This window comes from Prionailurus bengalensis, chromosome E4 (genome assembly GCF_016509475.1).
Source record: "Prionailurus bengalensis isolate Pbe53 chromosome E4, Fcat_Pben_1.1_paternal_pri, whole genome shotgun sequence".
Taxonomy (NCBI): domain Eukaryota; kingdom Metazoa; phylum Chordata; class Mammalia; order Carnivora; family Felidae; genus Prionailurus; species Prionailurus bengalensis.
In genome coordinates this window covers 60,503,063-60,515,762 of record NC_057360.1, presented here as the reverse complement: position 1 = coordinate 60,515,762, position 12,700 = coordinate 60,503,063, and positions in this window count along the sequence as shown.

Here is a 12,700-nt window from a genome sequence, read left to right as displayed (position 1 = left end):
GATCATGTTACTCAAGAGCAGTGACCTGCAAACACTTTCCCAAAGTGTTTCCCGAATCACTTTGTTCCAAACAGGACCCCTCTTATCTGAGGCATCGTTTGAAGAAAAAAAAGGATTCATTCAACAAATAGGTGGACAGGGGGGAAGGTCTATTCAGTCCAGAACAGTTGATGTGGATCCCCGGGTTCTACCATATACATGAAACTGTTCTGTATCACCCAGAGGTGCAGCCAGGGTGGCCTTCCTTAGAAGCATTCCTGTTCTGCTCCTGCTGAGCTCAAAGAGACAGACCCCCAACTGTGGGAATGAGAGAGGTAAGACACATTTCCTGCTCTCCAGACCACCGTACCATCACAGCCTACAACTGCACCAGACGTCCACCCTCTGCGGGAACACAGCCGCCATAAGGGGTCAGGGGTACCAGAGAGCGGAAGATGCTGCATTGAAGAGGTCACGAAGTCAGCTTGACTTACAGGACACGCCTGAGTGTCCACCATGATGGGTGTCCCACACTTTTCTGAGGTGACAACGATTGAAAAATTCACAAAATATCCCTACGTGTGTTTGTCTGGATGTGTCTGACAACACAATCGTGCTTCTATGGCATGCCAGTGTGTTCAGATCAGAGGGAACAGGACTGTGTGACACTGGAGGGTAGTGACCCTTTTTCAGTCATCGGCTTTGTGAGTTCAGACCTCGACTCTGGTACTTGTCGCCAGTAGACAACCTTGAACAGACCCCTCGACCTCACAAGCTTTGTCTTTCTCACCTGCAACATCGGGATGGAATTGGCCCCTCACTGTGCTGTCCTGGGGACTGGATAAACTAAGGTAAATGAGATATGGAATACAGTGACTGGGGTCTAGCAGGAGCCTGGGTCATAGTTGTGGTCATTGTGGTCATTAGAAGTGGTGCTGCTAGACAGACCAGTATTTTGGCCGTGGCCTGGCGCCCAGTGCAATGAACACAGAGGACGCTCAGTGAATTAAATTTAAGACCAAACAAATAAATAGAGGAGTGACTCTAGGATTGCATTTCACATTTCAGTAAAGGTTACTGAGGGAGAGAGTATCCCTAATTGAACCAGAAAGCACTGTGCAGATATGTTCCCTTAAGCACTTAGTTACATATCGATGATAGCCAGCTTCCGGAAAGAGCCCAAAAGTCCATCAGCTGACAAGTGGATGAAGAAGACGTGGTATATATACGATGGAATATTACTTGGTCATCAAAAAGAATGAAATCTTGCCATTTGCAACAACACGGATGGAGCTGGAGAGTATCATGCTCAGCAACATAAGTTCGTCAGAGAAAGGTAAACAACACATAGTTTCATTCATATGTGGAATTTAAGAAACAGAACGGATAGGGGAAGGGAAGGAAAAATAAGATAAAAAGAGAGAGGGAGGCAAACCATAAGAGACTCTTAAATACAGAGAAAAAATGAGGGTCGCTGGAGGGGTGTTGGGTCGGGGGATGGGCTAGATGGGCAAGAGGCATTAAGGAGGACACTTGTTGGGGGGAGCGTTGGGTGTTACCGGAAAGGGATGAATCGCCAAATTCTGCTCCTGAAACCATTATTAGACTATATGTTAACTAACTTAGATTTGAATAAGATAATAATAAAAAAGAAGAACTTAGTTAAAATTCCTGGCAGATTTCAGGGTCTGGTGGGACAAGGGAGAAGCCACACCGGTGACATCCGGGAGGGCAGTGGCCGCGGGACCTCAGAGGAAGCAGGGAGGCCAATGGCAAGAGATGTGGCATCCGGCCGGAGCCTGAACAGTCTCCCTTTGCAATGACAGCAGCACCAGCAGAGGCAGCAGGTTGCTGAATGTGGTGGAGGTGGTGACACTCACTGCGGACAGAGAGAGGAGCAGGACCCGGGAACACCGCCCAGCAGCTGACTGGATTTATTCCTGGATACACGTGAACTATCTCTAGGGGCTGCCAGGAATACGAGCATGTGTGTGCACGAGGGTGTGGATGAGTGTGTGCATGTGTGCACGTGTGTGTTTGGGGTGGTGGTACTTAGCATTAAGTCCTCCACAGGCAGATGCCAAGACAGCGTACGTTATTAAAGTTCACACGGCCTCAGGCTCCATGAGAGAACAAATCCTGGGTAAACTGGCCAGAAAGGCAAAGTTTCCTCTTCCAGGCAAAAACATATTTTTGAGGAAGTTCCCGGCACGTTCAGTACAGAGTCGTCACAACCTTTAGAGTATATAATGGGGCTAAAGTTTCTCATTTGTGAGAAAAGAAAATGGTCTTGAGTTTTAGGACGTACTTTACGTTTTTCAGGCAGAGGTGTGTAGAGCCAAAAACTGGACCTAAGTCCCTGGAGCCCCGGACCCCAACCTCAGACATGTGCTCAAATGGGATGAGGCCCCCACCCATAGGAATTCCAGAGCCACCTACCAGAGTAGGGAAATGGGTGACGGGGGGGGGGGGGGGCTCAGCTACACAAGGCAGAGCTGGGGGTCCCAAGGCGCCGTGCGACACTGAAGAAACGTGTGAGTTACTGGTTTTTATGCAATATGCTAATGGGCTTCCCATTATCTCCTCTCTCATTATTCGGTGTTGCCTGTCTGGTTCTCTGACACTTCGCTGTGACAATGTGACATCACAAATATCAGGGCCCGCAGGCTCCCTGACCCCAACCTCCTTTTCTTCCAACAGCTGGGACATTTGACCCTGGCCAGCAGGCTCTGCTTCCAAGTCAGGGCAAATCATTCCCTCCCCACACGTATTTTTTTTAATACTTAAAAAAGGTCATGTCCATGAAAGTATGTAGGACACAGTAAGCCTTCAGCAAGTTTGAATGTCCTTCTTCTCTTTGGAACCTTCTTAAATTCTCTAAATATGGTACGATCCCCCTGAAAGTGGAGAGGTTTAAAGTTTCTCACTTGAAGAGCAGAGAAAAACTTCCAGTCTCCAAGGGCACCCAGGAAAGCAACCCACCCCGTCAGCCACTCAGAGACTGACAAGAGGCAGATGTGAGCCCCCACGTCCCCTCTCGGTGGCCCGTGGCAGAAATTTCTAACTGGTCACAGTGCTTATCCTGTTCTTACTCTTTCCTTTAAGGTAAGGTTCAGCCCAGACCACGGTCATCAGAATGTTCTAGGCAGCCTTCACCTGCCCAAGGTCATCAAGATAACATTCAAACGAACCCTAACATAAAGCAGTTCTCAGTTGATCCTATTTGAAGTTGTTTGTCTGGATTTTGGTCTATGGGGTTTAAGTGAGTTAAATATGCCCAGACTCAACACCTGAGGTCAGGAAAGGTGAGACCTTGGACACCTCAGCCGACTCCCTATGGGGGCAGTACTTTGGAGAGGGTTACAAGCCTTGCCAGGAAGCCCGTCTATACAAACACTTGTGGAAGGGAGGAGATGTTTCGTAAACCAGGTTGAAGCAGGAGAGAACTTGCAGCGATGAGCGGGGCATCAGATCAGAACCAACAGGGATGGGCGAAATGTGGGTGAGAATGTGCAGGTCAAACGCCAAGAAGGCGCACTCTTTTTTTTTTTTTTTAACGTTTATTTATTATTGAAAGACAGAGAGGGTCAGAGCGTGAGCAGGGGAGGGGCAGAGGAAGAGGGAGACCCAGAATCCGAAGCAGGCTCCAGGCTCCGAGCTGTCGGCACGGAGCCCGACGCGGGGCTCGAACTCACGCACCTTGAGATCATGACCTGAGCCGAGGTCGGCTGCTTAAGCGACTGAGCCACCCAGGAGCCCCCGGAATACCTTTTTAAAAAAAATAAAGCAATGTCAGAAATTATTTTCCTATTTAGTAGTATTTTGATCACCGCACATAATTTTTACATTTTTAAATTTGGGACTAAAATGATGTTTTATTCATCACAAACATTTCCTTGTTAATCATTCTATAAAATCACTGTAAAGTTAACATTATTCTATACTTAATAAAGGTCCAATTCCTTGCCTTACGCGTTCAATTATATAATAATAGACAAAAGTTATGAAGCTTTTACTATGTGTGTGGTGCCAGGCCAGGCGCTAATATTTATTATCTTGCTTAATTCTCTCAACAAAGCTGCTGCTGAGTGATTTTTTTTTGGAGACAGAGAGAACATGAGTAAAAGCAGGGAGAGGGAGAGCATCTTAAGCAGGAGCCTGATGCAGGGTTCGAGCTCATGACCGTGAGATCGTGATCTGAACGAAAATTAGGAGTCTGACGCCTAACCCACTGAGCCACCCAGGTGCCCTGAAATCTTCTGAGTACTTTTATTTCTACTGAGTGAGGAAATGGAAATTTAGGGAGGTTAAATAATCTGCTCGAGCTTACCCAGCTAATAAATGTTGGAACCGGGTTTTGAACCTGGACAGTCCAACGTGAGTCCTGGTAACCTTGGGCACCTGTGGGTAGTAGAATGCGCTTTACAATAAAGCCCATAAGATAGTCTTGTAACAAATAATTTACAGTTGACAAATATTATATTTATATGTATGATTTTCCATAAAATATCTCATCACTAAAGGAGACTCTGCTCGGAGGGCCTCTGGAAAGGAACGTCACGATTAGTAGTCTGCTGAGTGGCTCTGTGACGCCTTCAGCAGTGTGGCAAATCCACAAAGGTTGCGGCAGCCTGAAGGTCATATGCTCTGCCTCCCTAGTGCTAGGGTGATTCCGGGATTTAGCCTGGGGGCTGGTCACTGGGGCTGCGCAGGGCAGATCTGATCTCCCCTCGAGAATAACAGCGATCATCTTATGGGGTGATAAGCAGGAGGATGAATTTGTGCAGGCACGTGTAGATGCAAATCAAACAAGCACACACTACAGTGGTAGCAAGAGGAAGAGAGAAAGAGAGAGAAAGAGAGAGAGAGAGAGAGAGAGAGAGACCTTGACAATCACCCACGTTCTGTCTCCGCTCCTTACATCTCCAATCTCTCCCCAACCCATTCCAATATGGCTTTCATCTTCTACCACCTCCGGAAATTGACTTCTCGTCAAGGTCGCCAGTGACCTAGACCTCTGATGCTTAAAGTGTGGTCTATGGACCCGTTGCTGCAGCCTCACTTAGAGGCAGAAACGCAGACTCCTAGCCCAACCACAGAATATGATTTTAATAAGATGTCCCAGATAATCTCAGTGCTCATTAAATATTGAGAAACAGGGACTTAGATCTTCCCAAAATAAATGACCAATGTTCAGCTCTCGGTGCTCTTAGCTACACTTGGTATTCCCACATCACTGAAATATTTTTGTCTGGGCTTTGGTAAGAGCACCTTTATTATCTGGTTTACTTCCTACTTCCCTGGCCGTTCTTGTCAGTGTCCTTTGATAGTCTTCTCCTTTAGTCCCTTTGTCTCCTCTGCCACACCTCCGAACATTATCGTGCCCCCAGGCTTTACCTTCCGTCCTCTTCATTCTCCATCTATGTTCTTCGTGGCTGATTTTATCTAGTACCCCCCTGAATGCTGATGACTCTCAACCGTGTCTCCGTCCCCAGCCTTTCCCCTGAGCTCTAGACTTGCATGTATGCTTCTCCACTGGACAGTGTCATCATGTCCACTTGGGGTTTTAATAAACAACCTAAAATTAATTTAATCAAATAGAACCATTGACTCCATCTCTCTGTCTCTAATTCTTCTCTGTCTCAATAAATACCATTATCACCTATCACTTCCTTTGGGACAGAAATCCAGGAGGCCTACGTGAATCCTTCTTTTCCTCATATTCCACATCCAAACCAACACATCACGCAAGTCCTGCCAATGTCATCCCCACAGCACATCCCCAGTGCGAACACTTCCCTCCGTCTCCATTTCACAGCCCTACCCAATCCTGGGCTCCTGCAGTAGGCTCTTAACTACTCTTCTTACTTCCACTGTGGCCCATTCTCCAAATAGCCTCCAGAAAAAATCTCTTCAACCCTAAGTCAAAGTATAATCCTACTCTGCTTAAAACTCTTCACTGCCTTTTCTTTATAATCACAACAAAGTCCAATATTCCTACCATATTAGAGTACTTTTAACTCTGACTCACAAATGGTAGTTTTATATTTTACTCCTTACGAATGCCAAAGGTCAGTGGCTCCAACTTTGGTTCTAGAGCTCCGTAATCTCTTCCACCTTTCCGATCTATAATCTTCAGTGCATCAGTGATACCTCACCTCGTGGATGCAAGATGGCTGCGGCAGCTCCAAGTATCACATCCTCACATAACAATATTGAAGAGCAGGAAGGACAGAGAGGGCTTTGTTGTATTAGGGGGGAGGAGAATCTTTCTCCAGTGCTCTGTTTAAGACTCCTCTTAGGTCCCCAACTGAGTTACATGACTAGCCCTAAGTTAATCACTGCTAAAAAGAAACGTCCTACTCAAGCATGGTTCATTTCCTGGAGAAGGGCGGGAAGCATACCTTCCCAGAATACATTGTAATCTCATTTCTGAGAAGGCAGAGGATCAGAAGGAGGGGGGAGAGAACCAATGGTGTTTGCCGCACTTCCTGTACCTACAAAGTGATGTCAAACTTTTGTGTCTATTTTCTGCCTCATCGCTCCCTGCGGTCCCTCACTCACTGGGTGTCCGTCCCCACCACACCGACTCTCTGCCCCTCCAACCCTCCAATACACCCAGATTATGTTCTTCTTGGGACCTTTGCACACTAGTTACTCCTTCTGTTGGAAATGCTTCTTTCATCGGTGTTTTCATGGCTGCCTCCTACTCATCACTTAAGTATCACCTTCTCAAGGAGGACATCCCCAAACACCCTGCATAAAGCAGTCACCCCCACCCACGTCTTCACTGGTCACTCCACATCACAATGTTCCATTTTGTTTTCTCCACAGCACTAAACAGTCTCCAAAATGACTTTTTGTGTGGTTATAGGTTCACATCATCTGCTTCCACCCTCTAGAGCGTCGATGCGTTCAATCAGCTGTTCTGCCACTGCTGTTTCTCTAGTCCCTAAAACAAGTTCCATCAGCTGTTCTGTCCCTAAAACAATGCCGCATATTTAGCAGACTCCTAATTGATTCTTATCGACTGTTCGCTACAACCCTGGAGGAGTTATCCCCTATCACTTCTCTCAAGGCTGTGCTTCTAAGGCAAACTCCTGGTCAGTTAGGCCAGGTCATAAGAAGAAAGTCCCCCAATTGGTTACAGAGCAGAAAACCTCAAAACGGTTCAGTCTCTGGTCAGGTGATTGCCCGGCTTTACCCACTTCTCAATCTGGAGTGACGTCTCTAAGAAACAGTCTGTGTTTCTCCCTCTGTGCATTTAAGTAATGCTGAGTAAAACCCATTTCTTTTGGGAACTTTGCATAAAAAAGATTCCGGGCGACGGAGCAGGTGAGTTCTTGCAGCCACCCGTGATATCCCGGGTGAAGACAACACTGACAGTCTACAGTCAGGAGGCAATTTTTCCAAAAGGTAAAGAGGAGCCCAAATTCCTTATTCTATTTAAACTCCCCTTCAGGATACTTTCGCCTGGAATTTTGTTCAGTGATCACAGACATGACCGAAGTGGAACTGTACTTTGTGTTCGACAAACTGTAAAGGGGGTCAGTGTGACCAACCAAAGGGGCTACCGAGTCAGCCTCCAGCTTGGACATCACACAGTCCGAGGTCGAAGCACGGAGACGCCTAACTTGCCTTCTGCCTCGATGAAGCCACACAAACTCTCTGAACCTCAGAAGCTTTATCTGTAAAGTAAAGCTCGGACCTCGTGACAATGCCAGTAGGATTATAGTATATTATGTTATATCATATCATATTATATTACACAGTAAAACCTTGGATGGCAAGTAACTTGCTCTGCAAGTGTCCCGCAAGACCAGCAAGTATTTCTAATAGATTGTAACCTGATAAACGAGCGATGTCTTGTAATATGAGTAGTACATGATGCCGAACGTCATGTGGTCACAACTGAGCCAACGGTTCTTGGAATTTGCTTGGATATACAAGTGTTTTGGATTACAAGCATGTTTCCAGAAGGAATTATGCTTGCAAACCAAGGTTTGATAATATATATTATACAATATTATATTATATAATATTATATTATACAATATTCTATTCTATTCTATTCTATTCTATTTACTAATGCACAGAAGGTACCCGGCAGATAACTAGATGTTCAGCTTATTCTGGTCCTCCTTCCTTCCGTGTTTGCCAGCCAAGAATCCAGGCTCACCAAAAGCAAAGAAGTTGAAAAGTGATCATTTCTGCTCTCGGTATACTCATACAATCTCTGTGATAGAAAAAATACTAAGAGACTTTTGGCCCAACCACTGCTTTTGTTCACTAAAAACAGTACTGCAGAGCTCTTTGCCCCACAATCATTTAGGCTGTACAAAACGCCTGACAATAGGTTCTTCGTTCCAATAATCCCTTTTAAATAATCCAATTTTTATACAAAGTACGGGAGGCCGGCTCTGTTGGAAGTCTCGGAAGACAGCACTCGGCCTTGCAGAACCCTGGCTCGGGCAGGCTGCCTTTGTGGTGATATCAGCACCGTCTCGCCAGGAGAGAGATTATTACCTGCAAGAAAAGGCACATTCGGTTTTGCAGGTCCCCAAATCACCCGAGGTCTGGTTCCTCGATGATGAGTCAGAGGGCAGACTTTTGTCCTATGATGTGCCTGAAGAGGCCACCCAGCTGCACGCGCAGATGGTGACACTGGGGGTTAGGAGACTGATATTTTCATCTCTGTTCTGCTAAATCTCACCCCTTTGGCCCATGATGAGTCATGGAACCTCTCTAGGCTTCAGCTTTTTCACTTCCGTGCAATGAGAGTGTTGAGTTTATTGGGTCCCCACAAGCTCTTCCCTGGCCTGAATCCCCATGATGTGCATGGTCGCCTGGCTCTGCCTTATCTGGTCTTAGTTCTCAACAGAGGCAAAGCTCTGGGTAAGACTGAGAGTTCAGGCTCTACAATTAGCCCTAAGTGTTTGCAGATCAATTAAGTTCCATCAATGTTCTCACATGAAACAATCAGTACTTACTGGGCTCCCACTGGAGCCCACTGGTGGTCACCACTGGGTGTCAGGAAGTTACACCGACTGATCTCTGCTAATGAGCTATTTTCAGGTGAGTTGACAGTTGGAAGAAGGGCGGACAGGGGGGTCAAGCAAATAACAACTTTCTGTATATTCTCCTCTTTATGCGGATGAGGCCCACTCTCTTTCCTTGTGTCACCTCCTCTAGGAAGCCCTTCCCTGACCACTCAAGCCTGGGTTAGGATCGTTGTCTATGTGTTTCCATAGCACCTACTGTTTTAACCTCGGCACCACTCATCGTTCTAAACTGGAATTGCTTGGATTGTGTTCTTGTGGTGTGGCTGTAATTTCACGGATGTGAAAGCTGAAAAGTATCTTTTTTTTTTTTTTTAATTTTTTTTTCCAACGTTTATTTATTTTGGGGGGGACAGAGAGAGACAGAGCATGAACGGGGGAGGGGCAGAGAGAGAGGGAGACACAGAATCGGAAACAGGCTCCAGGTTCTGAGCCATCAGCCCAGAGCCTGACGCGGGGCTCGAACTCACGGACCGCGAGATCGTGACCTGGCTGAAGTCGGACGCTTAACCGACTGCGCCACCCAGGCGCCCCTGAAAAGTATCTTTGAGGCCATATTAAGGAATTTGGATTTTAGCTGAAGACCGTGGAGACCCTTGAAGAGTTATCATGCGTCAGGGATCATGATACGGTCCGTGGACCAGAAACGTCATTCAGACCGCAGAGTGGAGAGACTAGCAGGGCAAAGGAAGTCTCTGGAAGTAACCCGATGAGCTGGTAGTTAGAGGAAGGAAGGATTCCTGCTTCCTGATTTCAAAATTTCAAACAAGCTGCAGTGATCAAAACAGTGTGGTACTGACATAGGAACAGACATACAGATCAATGAAATGGAATTGAAAATTGGTAAAAAAAAAAAAAAAATCCCTATGTCTACAGTCAATCAATTTTTTTTCATTGTTGCAATTCTTTGTTCTTTTTAACAAGGTCTCTAGATGTTTTGCACATGAAAGGTTTTTTTCCTTCCTTTTTGAAAATTGTGGGACGCACATGACATCTACTCTCTTAGCAAATTTTTAAGTTCGCAACACTATTTTATTTACGTTGTACAATGGATCCCTAGAACCTGCTCACCTTCTATAACTGACATTTGATGCCCATTGAGCAGCAAATCCCCATTTCCCCTTCTCCCAGCCCCTGGCAAACACCGTTCTGCTTTCTGTCTCTGTGACTTTGACTATTTTAGGGACCTCATGTAAGTGGAATCATGTAGGATTTGTCCTTCTGTGACTGGCTTCTTTCACACAGCACAATATCCTTCAAGCCCATCCATGTCCCCACATATGGCAAGATTTCCTTCTTTTTAAGGGTGAATAATATTCCATTATATATATAATATAATATTATATTATATCATATCATAATCTATAATCTATAATAATATTATATATATGTTATATATTATAATATATAATATATTAATATATAATATATGTATAACGGAATCACTGAATTCTACTCCTGAAACCAATATTGCACTGTATGTTACCTAACTGGAATTTAAATAAAAATTTGAAAAATAAAACAAAACTAACTGGAATTTAAATATATATTCCAGTTAGTTATTCCAATATTTTATTTTCAAATTTAAATAAAAATTTGAAAAATAAAAAAACTAACTGGAATTTAAATATATATTCCAGTTAGTTATTCCTATATATATATATATATTAATTTCAAATTTTGATTTAAATTCTAGTTAGGTAACATACAGTGCAATATTGGTTTCAGGAGTAGAATTCAGTGATTCATCACTTACACACAACACAAAGTATATACCACGGTTTCTTCAACCCTTCATCTGCTGGTGGACATTTTGATTGTTTCCATACCTGGGCTATTTCCAATAACATTGCAGTGAACATGGGAGATGGGAGCTGATCTCTCTTCCAGGTCGTGATTTTGTCTCTTGTGGATAAATACCCAGAAGTAAGATTTCTGGATCAGATGGTTGCTCTATTTTTAATTTTTTTCCATCAATGTTCTTACAAGAAACATTCAGTACTTACTGGGCTGTTTTCATAGTGGCTGCATCATCTTACATTCCCACCATAGTATACGAGGACTCCCTTTCTTCCACATCCTCGCCAACCCTTGTGATTTCTTGTCTTTTTGATAATAGTCATCGTAACGAGTGTGAGGTGATGTCTCACTGTAGTTTTCATTTGCATTGCCCTGGTGATGAGTGATGGTGAGCATCTCTGCATGTACCTGTTGACCATTTTTATGGCTTCTTTAGAGAAATGTCTTTTCAAGACCTTTGCCTGTTTTTTTATTTTGATATAGTCCCAATTGTCTATTTGGGACGTGAGTCTGAAGGTCAAGATTTGTTAAGGTTTTAGACTCTGGTTCTTCTTGTCTTGTTTCCATCTCTTGGTTTAGCCATCTGCTTGCATTTCCTCTGGAGATTTCTACTTCTCTGGGGCTATTGCCCCTATGTTCTCTCCACCAGCCACGGCTGAGCATGACTTCTCTGCCTCGTGTGCGGCCCCACAGTGACTGCACACGAGACCTACCAGCTCTTCCCAGGCTTAGAAGGTAAATAAAATCAAGACCACTTATAAACTGAATAGGAAAGCTCAAATAGCTTTGAATTATTTGATAACAAGTGTACAGGCACTTCTGTGAGAAAATGTCCACACAACTCTGTTTTTATAGGCCCTTAATTTAAAAAAATGCCTGAAGACCCTTGTCCCTGTAAACCCCCATGGGAAGAAAACAATGACTGAGTAAGAATTTACTTGCTGCTCTCAGCTCCTATGTATTATGTCAGGAAACATCAAAATGGGTGGGAAGAAGTTTTCCTTTTGACCATTTCCTCCCTTCCCACCCCAAGAAAAGGGAAAGCTACCGTTTGGATGTATCTTCTATCTCAAACAGCGAGAGACAACATCCAAAAGACCAAGAAGTCTCCCCTGCCCTCCCTATTCACTTCCAGCCTTAGCTTCCTTCATAAAATGGCAAATTTTTTGTTAAAGTAGTTGTCCATTTTTCTCAGTTGCCTGTGAATTTACTTTTAGCAGAAAAAAATAAGACATAAATGATCCCGGTGACAATGTTGCTGCTCAGTTTCCATTAATAATAAAACAAATAGTGATACCTTAAGTGTGTTCACTGGGAAGCGTTTCTTACAAGGAACACAAATGACACCTGACAAAACATCTTGTGTAGCTGGGCTTTAGCATGTACAGCTGAACTGGGTGGGATCCAGAGTAGAAGAGATGCTTTCCTTAGCTCCTCACGACAAGACTCCGGAAAGATCATCTGCTTCCCCAGCATGCAGTGGGGCGGAAGTTCTTCCTCTGGAAATGGGGCCGTTCGGACAGGTGCCCTCCCAGTGCTTTGTCACATTGGAGGGGTAGTGTTGAAAGCCATGGGTCTGCACAGCAGAGGACTTGGGTGCAAGGCCCAAGCTCTAAATTAGCGAGCAGTATTGAAGACTTCACTTTACTTCTCCGCAGCTCGTTCTGTAAGAGAAGGTGCAGGCAATACTCCCTCCTTCACGAGGTCCTTCTGAAAGAGTCAGTGAAAAAAAAAATATGTGTGTATATGCATAAAAACTTTATAAAGGTGCAATAAAAGGTTAGTTATTAGTGGTATAAGGTAGCTGGCCCGGTTTATTATGCTCCTTAACATGGGTTACAAGAACTTCATGTGAGTCACAA